This window comes from Bubalus bubalis, chromosome 1 (assembly GCF_019923935.1).
Source record: "Bubalus bubalis isolate 160015118507 breed Murrah chromosome 1, NDDB_SH_1, whole genome shotgun sequence".
NCBI classification, from domain to species: Eukaryota; Metazoa; Chordata; class Mammalia; order Artiodactyla; family Bovidae; genus Bubalus; species Bubalus bubalis.
Genome location: NC_059157.1, coordinates 5508902 through 5532943, shown reverse-complemented (window position 1 = coordinate 5532943; position 24042 = coordinate 5508902). Strand labels below are relative to the sequence as shown.

Here is a 24042-nt window from a genome sequence, read left to right as displayed (position 1 = left end):
CATTGTTTTCCATTAAATTTTGCAACTTTGTCATGGAGGGTGGTGAGAAAGTATGGAATTCTGTTTTGAACAGATGACCCTTTCCTGATGCTTCTGGTTTTATTACGTTTGCCTGATGACTAATTCCATTACACCTCTTCTACTGGGCACTGAATCACTGGTTAACTTTCTGGGGAAGGAAAGCGCCAACTTTGGGGTTTTGATGCTTTTTTGGATTTAGATCTGGTCCTGTAGGAAGTTGGTGAGAAAAGGAAAGAATCACTAGTTATAAGAGACAGAGTAGAGAGAGAGAAAATATCAACAGAATTCATGTCTGACACCAAAGCATAACAATGCAGAGGCTAGACTTGGTTTTTACCTTCTCCAAAACGATTTTTTTGTGCTGGAGATAACAACTCTCCAAGCATAACTGTTGACAGGATGATTGAATGATAGCAAGTTACTGGGGGCCATAATAGTGCTTTTATTTTTAATTCTTGAATTTGTTACAATTTAAGTTTATTAGCAAATGATTTGGGGACTTGTTTTGAGCTGATTAATATTAAATGTAAAAAATCAGTCAAGGGGCAGAACAAGGGAATTTTGGAAATAAAAACAAATCAATTCAATAGAACTTCACCCAGTTCATGTAGAGGCTGTTGAGGGTTTGGAGGAATCTGGGTGGATCTTCCTCAATAGAAGTGAATGAACAGTGAGCTCATTTAGGGCCTGAACAGCCTGAGCAAAGGTATCTGTCTTGTGTTCAACTCTCTCCAGTGGAAGAGGCTGGATGATGACATGATGTGAACCTGTCGTTTCCAGAAGCATGGCTTCTTCCTCCATGGTCTTTGAAGAGGACATTTTAATGAAAGGAAAATATACCAAAACAATATTTTAATAGCAAAGCACAATTTTAAAAAATGCTATTGGAGTATGGGCTTCCAGATGGCTCAGATGGTAAAGAATCTGCCTGCCATGTAGGAGACCCAGGTTTGATGCCTGGTTCAGGAAGATCCCCTGGAGAAGGGAATGGCTACCCACTCCAGTATTCTTGCCTGGAGAATCCCATGGACAGAAGAGCCTGGCGGGCTACAGTCCATGGGATTGTAGAGAGTAGGGCATGACTGAAAAACTATCGCTTAGACTTGTAGTTGATTTACAATGTTGTGTTAGTTTTAGGTTACAGCAAAGCACATCAGTTATACATACACATACATACATTATTTTCCAGATTCTTTTCCCATTTAGGTTAGTACAAAATATTGAGTGGAGTTCCCTGTGCTATACTGGAGGTCTTTATTTTACATATAGTGACATGTACATGTTAATCCCAAACTCCTAATTTAACCTTCCCCTTACATTTCCCCTTTGGTAACCTCAAGTTTGTTTTGCAAGACTGTGAGTCTGTTTTGTAACTAAGTTCATTTGTATCGTCTTTTTAGATTCCACATATAAGTGTTACATGTGATGTTTGTCTTTGTCTGACTTACTTCACTGAGTATGATAATCTCTAGATTCATCCATGTTGCTGCAAATGGCATTATTTCATTCTCTTTTTATGGCTGAGTATGTATGTATGTGGAGAAGGCAATGGCACCCCACTCCAGTACTCTTGCCTGGAGGATCCCATGGATGGAGGAGCCTGGTGGGCTGCAGTCCATGGGGTCGCTGGGGGTCGGATGACTGAGCAACTTCACTTTCACTTTTCACTTTCATGCATTGGAGAAGGAAATGGCAACCCACTCCAGTGTTCTTGCCTGGAGAATCCCAGGGACAGGGAAGCCTGGTGGGCTGCCGTCTATGGGGTCGCACAGAGTCAGACATGACTGAGGCGACTTAGCAGCAGCATGTATGTATGTGTATGTTGTTGCTGTTCATTTGCTAATTCGTGTGTGACTCTTTGCAATCCCATGGACCGCAGCACACCAGGCTCTCCTGTCCTTCACTATCTGCTGGAGTTTGCTCAGATTCATGTGCGTTGAGTCAGTGATACTATCTAACCGTCTCATCCTCTGCCACCCTCTTCTCCTTTTCCTTCGATCTTTTCCAGCATCAGAGTCTTTTCCAATGAGTTGGTTCTTCCCATCAGGTAGCCAGATATTGGAGCTTCATTTTCAGCATCAGTCCTTCCACTGGATATTCAGGACTGATTTCCTTTAGGATTAACTGGTTTGATCTCCTTGCAGTCCAAGGGACTCTCGAGAGTCTTCTCCAACACCACAGTTCAGAAGCGCCAATTCTTCGGTGCTCAGCCTTTTTAAAGATCCAACTCTCACATCCATGCATGACTACTGGAAAAACCATAGCTTTGACTCTACAGACCTTTGTCAGCAAAATGATGTTTTTGCTCGTTAATGTGCTATCTAGGTTTGTCGTAGCTTTCCTTCCAAGGAGCAAGCGTCTTCCAATTTCATGACTGCCATCAACATTCAAGGTGATTTTGGAGCCCAAGAAAATAAAACCTGTCACTGTTTCCACTTTTTTCCCTATTTGCCATGAAGTGATAGGACCAGATGCCATGACCTTAGTTTTTTGAATATTGAGTTTTAAGCCAGCTTTTTCACTCTCCTCTTTTACCTTCATCAAGAGGCTCTTTAGTTCCTCTTCACTTTCTGTCATTAGAGTGGTATCATCTTCATATCGGAGGTTGTTGATATTTCTCCTGCCAATCTTGATTCCAACTGGTGGGTCATCCAGCCCAGGGTTTCTCATGATGTACTCTGCATATAAGTTAAATAAGCAGGATGACAATATACAGCCTTGACGTACTCCTTAAACTGTCAGTTGCTCCATGTCTGGTTCTAACTGTTGCTTCCTGACCTGTATACATGTTTCTCAGACAGGTTAAGTGGTCTGGTATTCCCATCTCTTTAAGAATTTTCCATAGTTTGTCATGATCCACACAGTCAAAGGCTTTAGGGTAGTCAGTAAAGCAGAAGTAAATGTTTTCCTGGAATTCCCTTGTTTTTCCTATGAGCCAACAAATGTTGGCAGTTTGATCTCTGGTTCCTCTGCCTTTTCTAAATCCAGCTTGTACATCTAGAAGTTCTCGGTTCACTGAGAACCTGTATCTAAAGCCTAGCTTGAAGGATTCTGAGCCTCACCTTGCTAGCATGTGAAATGAGCATGATTACATGCCAGTTTGTACACTCTTTGGCATTGGAATGAAAACTGACCTTTGCCAGTCCTGTGGTCACTGCTGAGTTTTCCAAATTTGCTGACATATTGAGTGTGGCACTTAATAGCATCATCTTTTAGGATTTTTAATAGCTTAGCTGGAATTCATCACCTCCACTACTTTTGTTTGTAGTAATGCTTCCTAAGGCCCACTTGACTTCAGACTCCAAGATGTTAGGCTCTAGGTGAGTGATCACCATTGTGGTTATCTGAGTCATTAAGACCTTTTTTGTGTGACTGAGTGAAGTTGCTCAGCTGTGTCTGACTCTTTGCGAGCCTATGTACTGTAGCCTACCAGGCTCCTCTGTTCATGGGATTTTCTAGGCAAGAGTACTGGAGTGGATTGCCATTTGCTTCTCCAGGGGATCTTCCCAATCCAGGAATCAAACCCAGGTCTCCCGCATTGTAGGCAGACGCTTTGCCGTCTGAGCCATGAGGGAAGTCAGAGGTTAGACTTCAGAGACCTGAAGCCTTTTTGAATAGTTCTGTGTAATCTTGCCGCCTCTTCTTAATCACTTCTGTTTCTGTTAGGTCCTTACATTTCTGTTCTTTATTGTGCCCATCCTTGCATGAAATGTTCCCTTTATCTCTAGTTTTCATGACATCATTTCTAGTCTTTCCCATTTTTTTCCTGTATTTCTTTGCACTACTCATTAAGAAGCCCTTCTTATCTCTCCTTTCTATTTTCTGGAACTCTGCATTCACTTAGGTATGTCTTTCCCTTTCTCCCTTGCTTTTTGCGTCTCTTCTTTCCTCAGCTGCGTAAAGACTCCTCAGACAACCACTTTGCCTTCTTGAATTTCTTTTCTTTTGGGATGGTTTTGGTCACCGCTTCCTGTACAATGTTATGAACCTCCGTCCATAGTTCTTAAGGCACTCTGTCTACCAGATCTAATCCCTGAATCTATTTGTCAGCTCCACTGTATAATCATAAGGAATTTGATTTAGGTCATACCGGAATGGACTAGTGGTTTTCCCTACTTTCTTCAATTTAAGCCTGAATTTTGCAATAAAGAGCTGATGATCTGAGCCACAGTCAGCTCCAGGTCTTATTTTTGCTGACTGTATAGAGCTTCTCCACCTTTGGCTGCAAAGAAGATGATCAATGTGATTTTAGTATTGACCATTTGGTGATGTCAATGTATAAAGTCAGTCTCTTGTGCTGTTGGAGAATGGTATTTGCTATTATCAGTGCATTCTCTTGGCAGAATGCTGTTAGCCTTTGACCTGCTTCATTTTGTACTCCAGGCCAAACTTGTCTGTCATTTTGGGTATCTCTTGACTTCCTACTTTTGCATTCCAATCCCCTATGATGAAAAAGAATCTTTTTTTTTTTTTTTTTTGGTGTTCTAGAAGGTCTTGTAGGTCTTCATAGAAATGTTCAACTTCAGCTTATTCAGCATTAGTAGTTGGGGCATAGACTTGGACTGTTGTGATGCTGAGTGATTCACCTTGGAAACGAACAGCAATCATTCTGGTTTTGAGACTGCATCCAAGTACTGCATCTCAAACTCTCTTGACTATGAGGCCTACTCCATTTCTTCTAAGGGATTCTTGCCCACAGTAGTAGATATAATGGTCATCTGAATTAAATTTTCCCGTTCCCATCCGTTTTAGTTCACTGATTCCTAAGATGTCAGTGTTCACTCTGGCCATCTGCTTGTTGTTCAGTCGCCCAGTCATGTCCGACTCTTTGCAACACCATGAACTGCAGCACGACAGGCCTCTCTGTCCCTCACCATCTCATGAAGTTTCATGTCCATTGCCCAAGTTCATGTCCATTGCATCGGTGATGCCATGCAGCCATCTCATCCTCTGATGCCCTCTTCTCCTTCTGCTTTCAGTCTTTCCCAGCATCAGGGACCTTTTCAATGAGTCAGTTGTTCGCATCAGATGACCAAAATACTGGAGTTTCAGCTTTATCATCAGTCCTTCCAGTGAATATTCAGGGTTGACTGGTTGGATCTCCTTGCAGTCCAAGGAACTCTCAGGAGTCTTCTCCAACACCACAGTTTGAAGGCATCAATTCTTTGGCTCTCTGCCTTCTTTATGGTCCAGCTCTCACATCCATACATGACTACTGGGAAGACCATAACCTTGACTGTACCAACCTTTGTTGGCGTGGTTTGTTGGGCCTTTGTCTGCTTTTCTATGCACTGTCTAGGTCTATCACAGCTTTCCTGCCAAGGTGCAAATGTCTTCTGATTTTATGGCTGCAGTCACCATCTGCAGTGACTTTAGAGACAAGAGGAAATCTGTCAGTATTTCCACCTTCCCCCTCTATTTGCCATGAAGTAATGGGGTCGGATAGCATGATCTTAGTTTTTTTTTAATATTTAGTTTTAAGCTGGCTCTTTCACTCTCCTCCTTCACCTTCATCAAGAAGCAAAGTTCCTCTTCGCTTTTAGAGTGGTGTCATCTGCTTATCTGAGGTTGTCGATGTTTCTCCTGCTTGTAACTCACTCAGCCCAGCATTTCTCATGATGTGCTCAGCCTGTAGATTAAACAAACAGGGTGACAGCAGACAGCCCTGTCGTACTTCTTTCTCAGTCTTGAACCAATCAGTTGTTCCATACAGGGTTCTTAACGGTTGCTTCTTGACCCACATTCAAGTTTCTGAGGAGACAGGTAAGATGGTCTGGTATTCCCATCTCTTTAAGAGCTTTCCACAGTTTATTATGATCCACAAAATCAGAGGCTTTGAGGTAGTCGATGAAACAGAGGTAGATGTTTTTCTGGAATTCCCTAGCTTTCTCTATGACCCAGTGAATGCTGGCAATTTGATCTCTAGTTCCTCTTCCTTTTCTAAACCCAGCTTGTACATCTGAAGCTCTTGGTTCGCATAATGCTGAAGCCTAGCATGCAAGATTTTAAACATGACCTTACTAGCATGAGAGGTGAGTGTAATTGTCCAATGGTTAGCACATTCTTTAGTACTAGCCTTCTTGGGAATTGGGATGGGGATTGACCCTTTCCAGTCCTGTGGCCACTGCTGGCTCCTCCAGATTTGCTGACATAGTCAATGCAACACCTCAATGGCATCATCATTTAGGGATTTGAATAGTTCTACTGGAATTCCATAGCATCCACTAGCTTTATTAACAGCAGTGCTTCCTAAGGCCCACTTGACTTCACTCTCCAGAATGGCTGGCTCTGGGTGGCTGAGCACACAATTGTGGTCATCTGGTTCATTTGGATCTTTTTTGTGCAGTTCTTTCCAGCTCTCCTTGATCTCTTCAGCATCTACTAGGTCTCTCCTGTTTATGTCCTTTATTGTTCCCATCTTTGGGCAAAATGTTCCCTTGATATTTCCAGTTTTCCTGAAGAGATCTCTCTCTTTACCCTTCGGTCGTTTTCTTCTAGTCTTAAACACTGTTCGTTTTAGAAGGCCTTCTCGTCTCTCCAGGCCCTTCTTTGGAAATCTGCATTTAGTTGGATATACCTTTCCCTCTCTCCCTTGCTTTTTGCTTCTCTTCTTTCTTCAGCTGTTCGTAAGGCCTCCTCAGATAACCTACTTTGCCTTCTTGCTTTTTTTTCCCTTTGGGATGGTTTTGTTTGCTGCCTCCTGTACAGCATTACAGACCTCTGTCCATAGTTCTTCAGGCCCACTGTTTACAAGTTCTAGTCCCTTGAATCTACTTGTTACCTCCACTTCATATTCATAGGGGATTTGATTTAAGTTGTACCTGGCTGGCCTAGTGGTTTTCCCCACTTTCTTTAGTTTAAGCCTGAATTTTGCTATGAGAAGCTGATGATCTGAGCCACAGTCAGCTCCAGGTCTTTTTTGTTGTTGTTGACTATATAGAGCTTCCATCTCTGGCTGCAAAGAATGTAATCAATATGATTTCAGTATTGACCATTTGATGATGTTCCATGTGTAAAGTTGTCTCTTGTGCTGTTGGAAAAGGGTATTTACTATGACCAGTGCATTCTCTTGGCAGAATTCAGTTAGCCTTTGCCCTGCTTCATTTTGTTTTCCAAAGCCATACTTGGCTGCTACTCCAGGTATCTCTTGACTTCCTACTTTAGCATTGCAATCCCCAGTGATGAACAGAACATCTATTTTTTGGTGTTAGTTTTAGGAGGTCTTCTAGGTCTTCTGTGTGACCATGTCCAATTTACCTTGATTCATGGACCTAACATTCCAGGTTCCTATGCAATGCTGGTCTTTACCAAATTAGACTTTACTTTCACCACCAGACACACCCACAACTGGGGGTCATTTCTGCTTAGGTCCAGCTGCTTCATTCTCTCTGGAGCTGTTAGCAAGTGCCCTCTGCCCATTGGACACCTTCCGACCTGGGGGGGGCTCATCTCCCAGCATCATCTCTTTGCCTTATCATTCCTGGGGTTCCTGGGGTTCTTGCAGCAAGAATACTGGAGTGGTTTGCCATTCCTTCCTCCAATGGACCATGTCTTGTCAGAATTCTCCACTGTGACCCTTCCATCTTGGGTAGCCCTACATGGCATGGTTCATAGCTTCATTGAGTTATGCAAGCCCCTTCAGCACGACAAGGCTGTGATCCATGACAGGTGTGTGTGTGTGTGTGTGTGTATCACATCTTCTGTGTCCATTTCTCTGTGGATGGGCATTTAGGTTGCTTCCTTGTCTTGGCTCTTGTAAACAGTGCTGCAGTGAACATTGAGGTGCATGCACCTTTTCAGATTATAGTTTTGTCCAGATACATGCCCAGGAGTGGGGTCATACGGTGGCTCTTTATTTAGTTTTTTTAAATAAACCTCTGTACTGATCTCGATAGTGATTGTACCGATTTACAGTCCCACCAACAGTTTAGGACTTCTGTCCACACACGCCCTCTGCAGCATTTGCTGGCAAAACTCATCTTTAACATTACCAAAGCCAAGCACAAAATGGAGCTAGTCACACATCTCTCTCCCGTTTAACTAGAATATTTGATTTTTGAGCCCTACTGGCAAACAATGGATGCTCTCATTCAGTGCTGCTGAAAGAAGCGGGTTGTATTCATTTTTTCAAAAACCAACAGTGTGGGCAAAGTATGCAACATTTGGTATCAAGTTACAGAAAAAAAGGTTCTGTAAAATCATGAAGGGGTAAATGCAACTCACTGGTCCTATTTCTCAAATTAATTACTCTTACATTTGAATAATGGGAGGGCTAAAGGAAATGATGGAAATACTCAGGAGGAGTATCAAATCCAAATTCTTTACATTTTACAGATGAGGGAACCAGGCACCCCGAGAAATTACACTTTGAAACAAATGATTTAACCAACAAAACCTGTAAAATTCAGGCCAGGGAATTAGAAACAGCTGTGAAAAACATTCTTCATGGTTAGTTCCCGCAGCTCATTGAACAAACGAGATGTAACATGACCAAGTGAAGATGAGAGATAGCTTAATTAAAGAGCAAGAAATGTGTGATAAGTTCCTGAGAGAAATGTACAACCAGGGTAATGGCAACACGTTTCTAGTTTTTACTCCTCTGCATTATCAGGTGAAGCAGTCATCCCGTGGTTGGCAGGGGACAATCTGACATCTAGGTTGCTTCCATGTCTTGGCTATTGCAAATAACGTCACAATGAACATTAGGGTACATGTGTCTTTTTTGATTTATAATTTTGTCCTGATATATGCCCAGGCTTTCCCAGGTGGTGCTAGTGGTAAAGAACCCGCCTGCCAATGCAGGAGACATGAAATGTGGGTTCAATTCCTGGGAAGATCCCCTGCAGGATGAATTGGCAGCCTACTCCAGTGTTCTTGCCTGGAAAATCCCACGGACAGAGGAGTCTGCCGGGCTAGTCTGTGGGGTCACAAAGAGTCGGACACGACTGAAGTGACTTAGCACAGATATATGCCCAGGAGTGGGATTGCTGGATCAGATGGTAGCTCTGTATTTAGCTTTTTAAGAATTTGAATTTTGACCCTCTGGAAAGGGTCAGCTCAGATGCTGTGGAGACTACTTCATCACCAGTGAAATAAGAAAGCAGTGACTTTCCGGATGGTGTCTTTAGGAGGGCAGATTTTAAAATGACGTCTCATACCTGGTGCTTGCCTGGACTTAGAATCACTGATAATTTTTTTGTTCTTAGAACTCTAATAGCAATCAGTATTTATTCATCATATTATTCTTCCATCAGGTAATTCATCAGAAGGAATATTTTCATTTTACAGGTATGAAAAGTAAACAAAACAGAAACAGAGAATCAATAGCAACATATCATCTGTTAAGCTTTTGAGGACTTGGTTCATTGTTTTGCCAGAGGTCCAAAAATCCCCAGTAAGGGGGAAATTTTAAGGTCACTGCTGTGAAGGAGCCATTACTTGTTAAAAAGAGGAGAACAAAAACCCTGACCCACTTTATCTTATTTTTCTAGGGGGGGGGGAGAATTTGTTATAGTAGGCAAGTTAGCCTAATCTTAGAGATTAGATTTGGGCTCTGATTTCCTTTTCTGTAAGAGTAAGATAACTAATAATATTCAAACAGAAAGACTTAAACTCCAAATGTAATCATGAGACTCCACTGTTCACAAAACCTCCATTGATTTCCCCCCACCTTGGACTGTATCGGAGCAGAGAGTAAAATCCGTGACGTGACCGCATGTGCCCTGCTTAGTCTAATCCAGACGCTGTTTCAGTTCAGTCGCTGAGTCGTGTCCGACTCTTTGCGACCCCATGAATCGCAGCATACCAGGCCTCCCTGTCCATCACCAACTGCCGGAGTTCACTCAGACTCACGTCCATCGAGTCAGTTGACCTTCTTTTATTTCCTCAGCTACCCCATGAGCCAGCATCAAAACAGGCCCACTTGTGCCGTGGCCAATCTTGAGTGTTCACTCATACTCCATTCTCAGAACTCAGCATGTTTTTTAAGCTTTTCATTTTGTATTGGCGTATAGTTGATTGGCAGTGTTGTGTTTCGGGTGTGCAGCAAAGTGATTCAGTTATGCATGTAACGATTCTTTCTCAAATTCTTCCCCCATTTAGGTGGTTTTTATAATACTGAGAAGTCAACATGTTTCTAAGGGAGCCTCTCCCATCCCCCTACCTTGCTATGTTCACCACTGATTTCAAATGTCTTTCACATGCTTAACTCAAGGTATGCTTCATGCCTCTGGGTTACTCCTGTATCTGTAGTACCTGGTGCCCCATCTGATACCTAGGAGGGGCTTAAGTATTTGTGGAATGGAAGGAAAGAACAGCTGATTGCAATACTCAGTCAACATTCACAGCTGTTAATTAGCAGATTGATTCTGAATTTGCTTCACTCTCCCTCTGTTGCTTGATCCGCCTTGTTTTCAGTCGCTCGGGGTTCTGAGACGTCGGCCTGGCTCTGGGGACCAGCAGTTTGCTGCTGTGTGCGGTGGGAGCTTTGTATGTGTCTGCACGACTGCCATGAGGGCAGGTCTAGGACCCTGACCTTGGATCTGCTGCCGGCATACACTTGCTCAGCTTTCAGGGCACTGCATCATCATTGGATATATTAACTATGGCAATACTACCTCAGCTCTCTCTTTATAAAATTCATGAGGTTTCCTGTTTAAATGTTTATTGCAGATGACTTGTTCTGCTATGGGCACCTTCTAGAAAGCTGAAAGAATTTTAACTTCTGGTACTGTCTGAAAAAACTGAAAGATGTTTGTGAGAACTGCTTTTATATTTATTTTACTCGCAACAATTAGTGATACTGTTCAGACAGTCTCCTTTAGAGTGGCTTCTAAAACAACCTCTGGATAGTCAGCTTACAGTAGAGCTGAAGATTAAAATCACTAACTCTGGTGACAGGAATAGACTGGGTTCCTAGCTCCCCTTTACTACTTAGAGCAGTGGGACTTCGGGCAACCAACCTTCCTAGCCTTGGTTTTCCTATCCTGTAAAAAGTAGTTTATAATAAATCATACCAACTGTTTGGCGAATCCCTTTCACATCATTGAAAATAACAATGTAAATATCCTATGCCAGTGGCTTTCACTGGTGGTGTGAGGGAAGGAGTTTTGTCTCCCAGCAGACAAGATGTTTGGATATGTTTTTTTTTGTTTGTCATGATGGGGGTGAGTGGGTGGGTGGGGAGAGGTGGTTTGTTACTGGCTTCCAATGGGTGGAGGCTGGGAATGCTGGTAAACATTCCATAATGCATGGGACGGGTCTTTGTTTTTTCAATTTATTTTTATATTTTAATTTATTGGTGAAGGAAAGTGCAGTGTTTGTTTTCTGGCCATACAAGTAATCGGGGATAGTTGGTGTTCAAAAAGCCCAAACTCTCCCACGGGTTTCAGGGAAGGGTTTTTTACTTACCACCAGCTCTATGACCTTGATTCTTTTACTTAATCTCACTGTATCTCAGTTACTTAATAAAATGATGGCAGCCTGTATGGAGAGTTGTTTGGGGAAGAATGGATACATGTGTATGTATGGCTGAATCCCTTTGCTGTGCACCTAAAATTATTCCAATATTGTCAGTAGGCTGTGCTGTGCTTAGTCACTTCAGTCATGTCCGATTCTTTGCGACCCCATGGACTGGAGCCCACCAGGCTCCTCTGCTGATGGGGCTTATCCTGGCAAGTATACTGGAGTGGGTTGCCATGCCCTCCTCCAGGGGGATCTTCCCAACTCAGAGATCAAACTCAGGTCTCCTGTGCTGCAGGTGGATTCTTTACCTCCTGAACTGGTGGCGGGGGGCAGGGGAGGCGGTTAATAGGCTATACTCCAGTATATAATAAAAAGAAAAAGGATGGAGGTTTAAAGACCAGATGAGGGAAGGGGGCACAGGGGTTAACATCATCAATCCTCAGGCTGTGGGAGACCTGGGGGCTGTGTGCTTGTGGTCATCAAGTAATTAAACATCTTCCACCTGGTGGGAGTTTTAGCCTCTGTAAAACAACTCAGGAATGGGCATCAGATACAGTTATCCAGGCTCTTCAGAGAGGAGCTACAGCAGACAGAGGGGAGGGGTCTGTCCCTGGAAGAGCCTGTGGGGTCCGCTCGGTTATAGAAGGACTGTTGACATCCATGCCTCTGCCATCCCTGCTCCGGGCCCCTCTGCCCACTCCAGAGTATGGGGAGTCACCTCCAAAGTGAGCCAGTGCTGGGGGGGAGCTCGTTGTGAAGCCAGCATCGGGAGGCCGTCTCGAGGGTGGAGCTGAAACCGCACGGCTCAGATGGGACTTGAACCCTCTGTCTTTTTAACTAAAATCACATGCCTGGTCTTGGGTCTTAGTGCAGCTCGGGCGCCTTGTGTCTCATCACAGGAAGAATGCAGTGAAAAACAGAAGTGATGGGGAAGAGTTGGGCTTATTTAGAGAGGTACACGTTCCGTAGACAGATTGCAGTCTGGCTCAAAAGGTGAGAGCAGCCCCAGGGCGTGGGATCATCTGGGGAAGTGAGTGTGACCCTGGGAGAAACATCCCCAGACAGTGTGGACTGGCTCAGAAGGTGGGGGGCAGGGCAAGTCTGTAAAGAATCATCCAGTCCAGGGACTTCTCTGGTCGTCCAGTGGTCAAGACTCCATGCTTCCAATGCAGGGGGTGTGGGTTTGAGCCCTGTTTCAGGGAACTAAGGGGCTTCCTTGGTGGCTCAGCTGGTAAAGAATCAACCTGCAATGGGGGAGACCTGGGTTTGATCCCTGGGTTGGGAAGATCCCCTGGAGAAGGGAAACGGCTACCCACTCCAGTATTCTGGCCTGAAGAATTCCAGGGACTGTATAGTCCATGGGGCCGCAAAGAGTTGGACATGACTGAGCAACTTTCAGGGAACTAAGATCCCATATGTTTTGTGATGCAGTAAAAAATTTTTTAAAAAAATTACCCAATTCAAAAAGTCCATAGTGCTCCTGGTTGAGTGCCTGCTTACAGTGAATGGTTAAATAATCTCTGCAGCTATTAATGGAGAAGGCAATGGCACCACACTCCAGTACTTTTGCCTGGAAAATCCCATGGACGGAGAGGGCTGGTGGGCTGCAGTCCATGGGGTTTCTAGAGTCGGACACGACTGAGCGACTTCACTTTCACTTTTCACTTTCATGCATTGGAGAAGGAAATGGTAACCCACTCCAGTGTTCTTGCCTGGAGAATCCCAGGGATGGGGGAGCGTGGTGGGCTGCCGTCTATGGGGTCGCACAGAGTCGGACATGACTGAAGCGACTTAGCAACAGCAGCAGCTATTAAAAATACCAAGAGGTCTATGCACAGACAGACATAGAAGGATTTCCAGGGGTCACCAAGTAAAGCCACGCAAAGGGATGTATTTATACTATGATCTCTTAATCACTGCCTCTCTTCCATGCACACATGTTTCCACATACATACGAAAGATCTGGAAGGGCAAACACCAATGTGTTCATCACATTGGGAAAGACATGTTAAGGAGTGTCTGTATTTCTTACTGGACACACTTTGTACTGGATTTTTATAGCCAGAAGCTACTACCTTTATAATTTGGAAAATTCCTAGCTCATACTGTTCCTGTAAGAATTAAAGTAGATAATGAAAGTAAAATGTTAGTATAGTGCCAATATATAGTAAGCCAATAATAGTTAAAATTATTGTTCATTAGGACAATTCTATATTTCTTGAAAACTGAGGGAATTTAAGAAGTGAATATGGTAGTTAAAAGGTTTCATTATTGATTTTCCAGAGCTTCACATGTGGCAGCAAATTCATCTTTTCTATCACAGAAATTTCCTTTCGTGCTTACTGAAAGAACTGTTCCACCTTACATCATTTTGGGGGCACACACAGTAAAGCAAACCATGAAGTGAATGGTAAGGGTACTCATGCTCAGGATACGAATCTTCTAAATCAGTGACCAACCCAGAGGCATCAGTGAGCCTGTCTTTCCCATATCCTCTCATCCTTGTTTCTATCAAGTGTTGGTGACACAGTATTTGTAAATTTTATTTATTCTTTTGTGGTGCAGCTTGCAGGATTTTAGTTCCTCGACCAGGAATTGAACCAAGCCCTTGGCCATGGAGGTGCCAAGTCCTAACCACTGGGCTGCCAGGGAATTCCCCAAAGTAAACTTTTAAAGTTCATTTAGTAAGGTATAAAATTAAAATATGCACGCTGGGATGAACTTTCAAATGAGCATAATCATGTACTCACCTTCTAGTTCAAAAAATAGAAATTACCAGCACGCAGAATCCTCCTACAGGCAGCCACATCCTGACTTCTAACATCACAGGTTAGTGTTGCCTGTTGCTAATTTTTATATAAAGGGAATCACACAGTGTGTATTCTTGGTTTGGCTTCTTTAGCTTAACGTCCATTTGTGACACATTCCTGGTGGGTGAAGCAGTGATCATTATTACTGCTGGACAGTCTCCCACTGTGCGCACATATGATAGGTCCAGTATACCATTGGTTGTATCTGGTTCGGGGCTCCTACAGGTACTGTTGCTTCGTACATTCTTGTGTGTGTATGCATTTCTATTTGTATATAACCAGGAGTAGAATTCATATTCTACTCATATTCTATTCGGTTCATATTCTATATAAACGTTTAGCTTTGGTAGATACAGTTTGGTAGTCAACTTTTCCGAAGCAGTTTTGCTAAGCTATACACTACTCACAATATATGAGACTTCTTGTTGTTCCATATCCTCACCAACAGTTGATATTTTAATGTTAGCCCATCTGATAGGATGGAACTCCTTTTTAAGTTTTAAAGAACTCACTAGCACTTATTGTTGTCCCCTTTAAAAAAAAGTATGTTTTTGAGTATTCACAAAAGGAATGAATGATTGTCACCAAATTGTTAATAGTGATGGAATTGTGGGGTCATTTTGTTGTTTGCTTTAATACTTATTCTTTCTAAACTTGTAAAATAAACATGTTACAATAACAGAAATAATATAAAAAGTAGCTGCATTTCTGACAGTATTTTCATTGAAACAAAAATTCAACAATGTTACTAGATATCTCTGTAAATAGTTTCAAGGCTAAATAAGTTTGCCTTTGTTCCCAGCAGGGTTGCTCAGAGACCTACAGGGCTCATGAATCTGATGAATCTGTTATGCATGGGTGCTACACAGCAGTGTGTGTGGTTTCTGGGAGTTACAATTTCCAAATATCCATGAATGACTCAAGGAGCTAGTATATGACAAACATTTGCAAAATGCTGGAAGGGGAGATTGAAAAAAAATGTAATACCTAAGAATTATTTGCCTTTTTTTTTTTTTTTTTTTTTTAAGTTTTTGGTTGAGCTGGCTCTTCATTGCCATGCGTGGGCTTCCCTAGTTGGGGTGGGGGGCTACTCTCTGGTTTATGGTGCACGGCTTCTCATGGCGGTGGGCTTCTCGTTGTGGAGCACGGGCTCAAGTCACTCAGGCTTTAGTAGTTGCAGTACTTGGTCTCAGTAGTTGTGGCTCGTAAGCTTGGTTGCTCCAAGGCATGTGAAATCTTCTGGACCAGGGATCAAACTTGTGTCCCCTGCATTGGCAGGTGGATTCTTATCCACTGGACCACCGGGGAAATCCTATTTGCCTTTTGTAATTTATTCTTATCATAGATGGAGTGTCCATAAACAAGTCTTCCCTGGATGACTGAACACTCTTGAGAATTTTTAATACTGCTTAAAGTATCTTTCATTAACTTTGAAGTTCTCCAGACTGTGAATCCGAGTCCAGTCCCTTGGTACTTCTATATTTCCCACCTTACATCTGAAAGTTAACTATTTGAAAGTCTTCTATGATTACAAGACTGGAGTTCTATTATAAGGTTTAAAATCATGTAGATGGAGAGATTTCCCAGGACTCACAGGTCCAAGATCTCAGGTGTTGCTTGATTCTTTGGACTGACTCCAAAAAGCAACTTAGTTTGTAACAAGGTGGGATAAAGCAGAATCAGGCTAGTTTCCAAAAGTGCTCATCAGTCACAGGAATTGTGGATGCTTGTCACCATAGTTCAACAATAAAATGTAACAACTGAAGGGTTTTATCAAGGGCCAGATTTATTCACCAGTATTGCCAGCTTTCTAACACGTTGCCAAATAGGCTCTATTGCCAAGTATGTTAGCCAACTTGGCAGTGTGACCAAAGGGGGCGTGGTTTGGACCAAGACAGACTTGGGTTTGAATTTCAGTTCCATCATTTATTCAGCTCTGTGGCTTTCTCTGACATTTAATTTCCTCGACGGTGAAATAGGAATGCTAATAATTGCAAGAGTTCCAGAGAAACATCTATTTCTGCTTTACTGACTATGCCAAAGCCTTTGACTGTGTGGATCACAATAAACTGTGGGAAATTCTGAAAGAGATGGGAATACCAGACCACCTGACCTGCCTCTTGAGAAACCTATATGCAGGTCAGGAAACAACAGTTAGAACTGGACATGGAACAACAGACTGGTTCCAAATAGGAAAAGTACGTCAAGGCTGTATATTGTCACCCTGCTTATTTAACTTATATGCAGAGTACATCATGAGAAACGCTGGGCTGGAAGAAACACAAGCTGGAATCAAGATTGCTGGGAGAAATATCAATAACCTCAGATATGCAGATGACACCACCCTTATGGCAGAAAGTGAAGAGGAACTCAAAAGCCTCTTGATGAAAGTGAAAGAGGAGAGTGAAAAAGTTGGCTTAAAGCTCAACATTCAGAAAATGAAGATCATGGCATCTGGTCCCATCACTTCATGGGAAATAGATAGGGAAACAGTGGAAACAGTGTCAGACTTTATTTTTTTGGCTCCAAAATCACTGCAGATGGTGATTGAAGCCATGAAATTAAAAGACACTTACTCCTTGGAAGGAAAGTTATGACCAACCTAGATAGCATATTGAAAAGCAGAGACATTTCTTTGCCAACAAAGGTCTGTCTAGTCAAGGCTATGGTTTTTCCTGTGGTCATGTATGGATGTGAGAGCTGGACTGTGAAGAAGGCTGAGTGCTGAAGAATTGATGCTTTTGAACTGTGGTGTTGGAGAAGACTCTTGAGAGCCCCTTGGACTGCAAGGAGATCCAACCAGTCCATTCTGAAGGAGATCAGCCCTGGGTGTTCTTTGGAAGAAATGATGCTAAAGCTGAAACTCTAGTACTTTGGCCACCTCATGCAAAGAGTTGACTCATTGGAAAAGACTCTGATGCTGGGAGGGATTGGGGGCAAGAGGAGAAGGGGACGACAGAGGATGAGATGGCTGGATGGCATCACTGACTCGATGGACGTGAGTCTGAGTGAACTCCGGGAGTTGGTGATGGACAGGGAGGCCTGGTGTGCTGCAGTTCATGGGGTCGCAAAGAGTTGGACATGACGGAGTGACTGAACTGAACTAAATAATTCTCTTAGGGTTGTTGAAAGTTAACTAACATGTGTGAAAGTGCCTGCCCAGTACTGTCCTAAACAGATAACAGGGTTCACGATAGATGGGGTCTTCATTCTTCATAAGATGAAGCATGAGCATTGGCTGGGCTGCAGCTGAGCTTCCATAAGCAGAACATACTCACTTTCTCCACTCAGTTTCAGTCAGTCTTCTGCCCCCACCCCCAGTTCTTTTTTCTGGTTCCATAATCTCACTTCTTTCTCTCTTCGTACCATCCTGTTTTTCATTCCTAAAGAAGAGCAATGCTTTAATCAATATTTTTAGAAAACATTTCTATTTATTTATTTGGCTGCAGTGGGTCTTAGCTGTGGCTCCTGGAATCACCAGTTTTGTTGTGGCATGTGAGATCTCTGGTTGCATCCTGTGAACTCAGAGTTGCTGCATGTGGGATCTAGTCCCCAGACCATGGATGGAACCCAGGCCCCCTAACTGATAAAGTGTAAGCAACTTTCTCCTCTCTGGTATTCAACCAAGAACACTTAAAGAAACAAGACTTAGGGATCCAGGCCAAGTATCAGCATCATCATAAGGTGGGTGAGATGTTTTGCTATGAGGAACTTTTTGATATGCCTCAAATTCATTCTTTGAGAAGTTGTTTATTGAATACCTACCATGTGCCAGGCTTTCTAGGATTGGGTAGCTCTATGTAATGTACCATTTACTGATCAGACTGGTCTTTCAGTTTTTCTGAACAACATTTAACCCAGAAATATATTCCTTAAAGAGTTAGCATTCTTGGGTTTGCTTTGGGATTTTTCCACATTGAAACAGCACTCTCAAAGTGAAGAAGAAAGCTATTAGGCAAAGATATCAGTTATATAAGATACCTGGGTTAATCTGGGCTTAATTGTTTTAGAAATAGGAAACAGTTGCTTTTTGTTAACTGGTACACTAGACGGTAGAATGTTTTCAAAGTTCTGACTTTTAATTATCACCTTAGGTAACCTATGGGTATCTTTATTGTTCTGTTCCAGAAACACCTCTAACTTTAGACAATTTTCCATCTTAGATTCTTCTGGTGTAGAAATTTCTCACATTTCTTTGCCCTGACCCCCGGCTGCCCGTGCTACCTCCATTACATTAAAAAAATATACTATAGGATATTTTAAAATATATCCTATACATTAAAAAATATACTTTAGAACTTGACAACTCCAGCTTTCGAGTTCCTAGCTCTTCTGAAATGCAAATGGTTGATCCAGGAAAGCCACTGCTGCCTCATTTCTTTAGATCCAAATTTAGAAGCTTACTAAGTCACTGAATTTGATTCTCCAGAGGTTTCTAGTGTCAATACAACATAGTGAGACACACGCTAGGCTCACATCATGTGCTGTGGGTGAAGGTGAGTGACAGCTTCCCCAAGACGGAGTGTGGGCTTCCATGGTGGCTCAGTGGTAAAGAATCTGCCTGCCAAGCAGGAGATGTGGGTTCAGTCCCTGGGTTGGGAAGATTCCCCCAGAGAAGGAAGTGGTAACTCACTCCAGTATTCTTGCCTGGGAAATCCTATGGACAGAGGAACCTGGTAGGCTACAGTCTATGGGGTCGCAAAAGAGTTGGACATGACTTAGCAACTGAATAACAGCATAGATGGAGTTTGCTCAGAACAAAATGCTGTTTTGAAAGCCTGAACCTAATGTTATTCCCTTTCAGAGCCCAAGTACAGTCTTTTAAATGATATGCTAATCACATGCTAATTATATTTTTCATATTACACAATTTAGTAGACTATTTAAGAGGTCTGATCTCTACCATCTAAAATAAGTGAAAATGTCCGTTCTGTCTGTTCAAGTAATTAAAGATGTCTATCACCAGAGGATCAGCATAGCTTGGCTTGGCCAAAACCAATCAAAATAAACTTCTTCAAAGCAAAAGGTCAGACAAAACAAACCTCCCAGGATTATTATAGGTAGAAATCGAAGACCGTTAGCCTTTATCTGTCTTCCCAGTGGTGGTAATACTCAGGAATGTGGTGGTCATTAATGTCTTCCACCATCAATAAACACCTGTTATCTTTGGTGCATAAGTATCTTTTTAAAAATAAAAATACGCTTAGGAAATGCTTGGAGCAATTAGCCTCAGAATTAATAATCTTACTATAATATTTAGGATAGAAATGCTGAAACACAAACGGCTACGCTGCTGGTAGCTGTCTTCCTTAACATGAGCATATACGACTCAAGAAATGTAACAAAGTTACATTGAAAACAATAGTCATTATCTAGAAAATCATTTATTGAGTTTACTGAATTGTTCTTATTCTTTGCCCAGCGACTTTGTATATGTTATTGGTCGATAAAAGCTAATATGAGAGGAAGGGAAGAGGTAAAGTTGCAGACACTGAATTTTGAATTCAAATGTTACCTTCTTTAAATGTCACTGAGTGAAAGATTAGCACCTCTCTCCTCACCTCCCAACTGAACCTCAGTGTTGGAACAAGATATGATTTGAGTGGAAACTCTCTTGAAATTTTGCCACGGATCTCAAAGTATAGTTTTGAGTTACTCTCTTAGTAAAACTATTGTATTTATTGACTAACAAATCTGATGAAAGGTTTGACACATCAGGTAAACTATTGACAAGCGAATGAATACATATAAATTGTTTTTTTAAAGTTTATCTCAAAACTATCAATATATTACAAAAGGTGTAAACTCAAGGCCAAGACTATATCCTCATAACCTTTTTGAATTACGAGGTCCTGAGTACCTAAAATATAATAGGCATTAATTTTTTTATTGCTATAAAAGGGAAACATAAGATCTAAGACTAAAAATTCTAAAGTAGTTAGATTACAGAAGCTACTCAGAAAGCTTGATTAAATAAAGGACTTTATTTTGACAGTTAATGGTTTTGACTTTGATTTGTACAATTTTTCATTTTGTCTAGTGCTAGCTATGAGGTGGAAAGTAAGTCTTTAAATGTAAAACACATGAATAAAGAGTAGTATTACAAATGAGACAAACCTTGACACAGAAGCTTTTTAAATTGAAGTGTTGTTGATTTACAATGTTGTGTTCATTTCTGCTGTACAGCAGTGATATACATATATACATTCTTTTAAATATCCTTTTCCATTATGGTTTATCATAGGATACTGAATATAGTTCTGTGTTATAGAGTAGGACCTTGTTTATCCATTCTACATATAACAGCTTATATCTGCTAATCCAATCTCCCATCCCATCACTCGCCAAACCCCCTCCTCCTTGGCCACCACAAGTCTGTTCTCTGAGAGTCTGCTTCTATTTCATAGATAAGCTCATTTGTGTCATTTTAGATTCCACACATAAATGATGCATGATATTTCCCTTTCTCGGTCTGACTTATTTCACTCAATATGACAAGGACCATCAATGTTGCTATAAATGGCATTATTTCATTCTTTTTTATGGCTGAGTAATATTCTATTGTATATGTGTACCACATCTTCGGTGGCTCAGATGGTAAAGAATTTGCAGGCAATGTAGGAAACCTGGGTTTGATCTCTGGATTGGGAAGATGCCCTGGAGAATGAAATGCCTACCCACTCCTGTATTCTTTCCTGGAGAATTCCATGGACAGAGGAGCCTGGTGGGTTCTGTGACCACAGTCCATGGTGTCACAAACAGAAGGACACAACTGTGCAACTAACACTTTCATCTTTTCACCACATCTTTATCCTTTCCTTCGTCAATGGACATCTAGGGTGTTTCCATGTCTTGGCTACTGTAAATAGGGCTGCTTGAAAATAGGGATGCATGTATCTTTTTGAATTAGTTTTGTCTGGATATATGCCCATGAGTGGGCTTCACTGTGGCTCAGCTGGTAAAGAATCTGCCTGCAGTGCAGGAGACCTGGCTTCAATCCCTGGAGAAGGGAAAGGTGTACCACTCCAGTATTCTGTCCTAGAGAATTCCATGGACTGTATAGTCTATGGGGTCACAAAGAGTCAGACTTTCACATGCCCAACAGAGGGATTGCTAAGTCATATGGTCATTTTATTTTTAGTTTTTTAAGGAAGCACCATACTGTCCTCCCTAGTGGTTGTACCAATTTACATTCCCACCAACAATGTAAGAGGATTTCCTTTTCTCCACATCTTCTCCAGCATTTGTTATTTGTCGAGTTTTTTAATGACGGCCATTCTGACCTGTGTGACGTGGTAGCTAGCTGTAGTTTTGATTTGTACTTTTCTAATAATTAGCAATGTTGAGCACTTTTTCATGTGCTTATTGGCCAGTTTTATGTCATCTTTGGAGAAATGTCTGCTGAGGTCTTCTGTCCATTTTTAGATTGAGTTTGTTGTTGAGGAATTTGAGCTGTTTTTACCTTTTGGAAATTTAAGCCCTTGTCAGTTGCTTTGTTTGCAAATATTTTCTTCCATTTTGTAGGTTGTCTCTTTGGTTTTGTTCTTGTTTTTTGTTGTTTTTATGGTTTCCTTTGCTGTGCAAAAGCTTGTAAGTTTGATTGGGTCTCATTTGCTTATTTTCATTTCTACTGCCTTGGGAGTCTGACCTAAGAAAACATTGGTACGATTTATGTCAGATAATGTTTTGCCTATGATCTCCCATAGAAGCTTTTTAAATATGGCAATTATTGCTATGATTACTCAGTAAATGGAAGTTATTTGACAAAGTCCCAGAAGGGAATGCTGCACTGAAGTTCAATACAATCACTTTTATCATAAATACATGTTGTTGGCTGCTTGAGGTTAAACAGGTCATTGTGTCTTCAGGAGCTGAGAAGCTTGTGATCTAGGTACTTTTTCCCATTTATTGTGAAGATCTGCTTTAAACTGTTGATTTGCATTTCTATTCAACAGCTCCTTTATTTGTCATTTTTAAAGGTAAGTCAGTATTTTCAAGAGAATAATCTTGCTACATTTACTAGAGGGTCTTCATGCTTAGAAGGCTAGAGACCTCAGTACCTCACATATGAAGCAAGTGAAAAGATGAACATGAATTTCCATTAACCCATCTGGCTTTTGAATATATGATTTTATTCATTTGAAAATTTGAGATCAAAGAGCTTTGAAAACTGACATTTAAGAAAAAGACATGGGTATAAATTTTATAGCTTGGCTTCTATTTAATGCATATATCTTTATTTAAAAATCTCAGATCCCTTAATTATTTACCCCTTTTCAAACTTGTAGAATATATGTGTACTTTGAAGAAGTAAAGACCCAGTAAATACAAGAGCAAAAATCCTCAATTTAAGGAGGTGCAAGCAGAGAGGTCCTTGAAGGTAAAACAACAAGGCAGGGATACTTAGCTGATCAGGTTCAGCCCAGACTAGACCCTGGTCTGATTTACAAGCTGGCACCTCAAGTTCAAGGTAAAGAAAGGCTTCACTGTTCTGGACTAAAGTCCCAGATATGCCAAAATTATATGGTCGCTAGAGAGCTAATTAAGAACAACTATGTTTAAATTATTTCCACCTTTCAGAGTTCTCCACCTCTTTAGATTCTGAAGTCAGTTGAAAGCTGTGACCCGAGACATTTTTGTTTCCCCTCGAGGGGAAACACACAGTTGGAAGTTCACAAAACACACCGTTTCGCCACGCAGCAATACGGTTTTCACCTTCTCAAAAAGCTCTCTTGTCCCAGCTATTTGGTGGCACGTCGTGCCCTCAAGTACTCTTGTTGGATGATAGTTAGCTCCCTTTTGGCCTGTCTTTCGAGCCAGGTTATAAACGACTTGAAACCAAGGCCTGGGTTTTATCTTGAGCCCGTGGCACAGCCTGGCATGGATTTCTCCCCAAGAGCAGGACCCAAAGTCAAGCCATCTTCGTCGGCCAGGCTGAGGTGCAAGCCATGTGTGGGTGATTTTCTTAGAAAGCTTTAAGGTCAGTGACATGGTTCCTCAGTCGTGTGCTGGGACATTGAAAGGTTAAACGTGCTCCCTCTTAAAGACAGGAGGCGGCACGGCTGTGGACCGAAGAGGCTCAGAAGTGACAGAGACATGCTCTCATTGTTTGGAGGAGAGGGAAGGTCACCGACGAAGCGAACCCTCACGCCGCCGGGTCTCCTTTCCCTGGAACGTTCTCGGCGCGCCCCTTTATCATCTAAGTTCCTTCAGAGCGGGTTTTTTCCTCCAGACAGACCGGGTCCTTTTTGGGGGGACGGAGGAGAGAGAGAGGAGATGGAGGAGGGGCAGGTCTGAGCGGAGGCTCCTCTCACCGCGGCGCTCCCCCGGGGCCTCGGGGCCCCTCCTCGCACCAGCGCTCTGCAACGTCCTGCCGGCGGTCACAAGCGCTCTTTAAAAAATACTTTCCCTCCGGGACGCCCCCGGCTTCTTCCGGCCCCCACCCGCGGTCCCGGGCCGAGAAGCACCCCGCTTCGCCCGCCGGTCTAGAGCAAACAGCTAGCTTGGCGGATTCAAAGCCGAGCCGAGGCCAAGTCGACCCTTATCCTTCGCCGCCCTCAGGTGACCCCTGACAGCAGCCCCTGCGCAGCCTTCAAACGGAAAAACTCCTCGGAGACACCACACCACACATAAACACACACACACACACACACACATACACACACACACAACAAAAACCCCAAGTCTTCCCTTCGGTTGCTACCCGCAATGACGTTTCCCCCCCTCGGGTCCCGCCCCTCCGGGGGGG

At 42.4% G+C, this 24042-nt stretch overlaps 1 protein-coding gene across 2 annotated transcripts in view; it reads left to right on the top strand.

Moving 5' to 3' along the window:
* The window catches only part of TOP2B (DNA topoisomerase II beta), a 97679-nt gene that overhangs the window by 7942 nt on the left and 65695 nt on the right, over nucleotides 1-24042 (top strand). The window lies entirely within an intron of this gene.